Below are 1845 nucleotides of genomic sequence, written 5' to 3'. Positions count from 1 at the left end.
CGACGATGGAGAAGACGGCGGGCTTGGTAGAGGCGCAGATGTGGTCTTGGATGAATGAGCATGGAGGGGAAAGGGAAAGCGAGCGAGATCTCGTTCTTGCTGTGAGTGCAGTAAGCACCACACAGCGGAATGGACCTGAGCCGGTAGGCGGAGCAGGACCCAGCTCGAGGACCAGGGCAGGGGGGGGGGGGACAGAAGCGAGACCCCACCACACGGCCGCTCTAGCAGGGTCGACCACTGAAACCAGTGGGGAGGTGCGCTGTGCCTTCCCACCTGGCTTGCCTGCCTCTGCCTCTGCCTCACCAGGTACCTAGGTAGGTAGGTACCTACCAAGTAAGGTGGGTAGGCAAGTAGCGCTGAAGCGCAGCGCGGCACCAGCGCTTCGGCTCCGCTGGCTCCCGCTCGACAAGCGCCGGAGGAGCGCTAGGGGCCGTTTGCACCAGCCTTACAGCTCCTTAATTCGACTACAGACTGCCACCCCCAACAAAGCCTACCTTATACTCGTATACGTCTTCCAGGCTCCACCATACCGCAATATCCATGCCTACGGCGGCGGCTGGGACGTCAGACGGCATCGCGCAAGCTCTCCAATCAAACGACAGATCGACCACACTCGAGGTGACTGCGAATCTCGGATGAGTGGTGTTTCCAATCATCTCTGTTTCCGGTGCTTACCCACAAGCTCAGCCATCTCGAGCTTGGAGTTGCCCTTGAGTGTGATTGCTTCGTTACCACGTCTGGCGAGTCGTCGTTTTGGTGTCAAGAAGCGAGCGCATCATCCCACATGAACAGACAGCCTTGTGTTCTTCCGACTATCTTTAGCCGCCGCCCTAGGTCAAGCATGCCGCGTATTTTCAAAGTGTCAAGGTCCATTGGCTTGCGAATGCAGCATCGGTCCATCTGAACTGCGGATTTCCAAGCCAAAGCAGAAGCTGTCGTCTCGACTTTGACATTCTGTTCCGTTTGCGGCTCCGCGCCACGTGGAAGACCTCATTCTCCTCGCCAAGGTGCCCTGCCGCACCACTCACATCTCCCGTCTGACAAGACCACGCCCTTCGCAAGACCTGAAGGCACCGAAATATGTCGTCTCACCACCAACCCTCGCTAAGCGCCAGGCGTAGAGGTCCAATTATCTTCGGAAGCGCCCAGCTTGGCAGGCCCGATTAGCATACAACCAATCCCGCTGCTGCTGACCACCCTGTGCCCAAAACTCTCCCATCCTCCCCTTCTCCCCCCCTCTCCCTCCCCCCCCCCCTCTCTCTCCCCCCCATCGAAACATCCCTCCCTCCAAGGTGAGTAAGGTAGAAAGGTCTCACTCACCCCCTGTCTGTCATGGCATCTAGGCAGGGGGCAACATGGTTCAGGCTTCCAACTGGCGACCGATTCCGAGGATCTGGGAGTGCGGCCCCGACAACATGGACGTGGCCCCGGGAGGATGACAATTTGACTCAGGCGCCCGCCAACAGCACACCCTCTTTTCGCGTCCCAGCGCATCGGGGCCGGGTCATGTGTTCTCCCTCCTCTGTTTCTCACTCCCACTAACCCCCCCCCCCTTTTTTCCCCCTTCCAACGCGCGCACCCGTCTCGCCTCGCTCGCGGCACGCATTTCGCGACCCTTCCATCCCTCTCTTGCCCCGAGGCGTCCGGATTTGTGGTATGTTCGAAAGCCGAGATCAAACCCCGACATATCGGAAAGGTGTTGTGACGGAACCCCCAATCTTCATGCTCCTCATTTCAAATCAATCCTGGGGGCGTACGTTGTAGACCCACTCCAAACTCGTAGGGACAGGGAGTAAAAGGTGAAAAAAACCTGGCTGAAAGAAGCCCCCCCCCCCACCCCTTTCC

Source organism: Verticillium alfalfae, genomic scaffold (genome assembly GCF_000150825.1).
Source record: "Verticillium alfalfae VaMs.102 supercont1.1 genomic scaffold, whole genome shotgun sequence".
Classification (NCBI taxonomy): domain Eukaryota; kingdom Fungi; phylum Ascomycota; class Sordariomycetes; order Glomerellales; family Plectosphaerellaceae; genus Verticillium; species Verticillium alfalfae.
Note: the sequence above shows the minus strand (reverse complement) of the source record.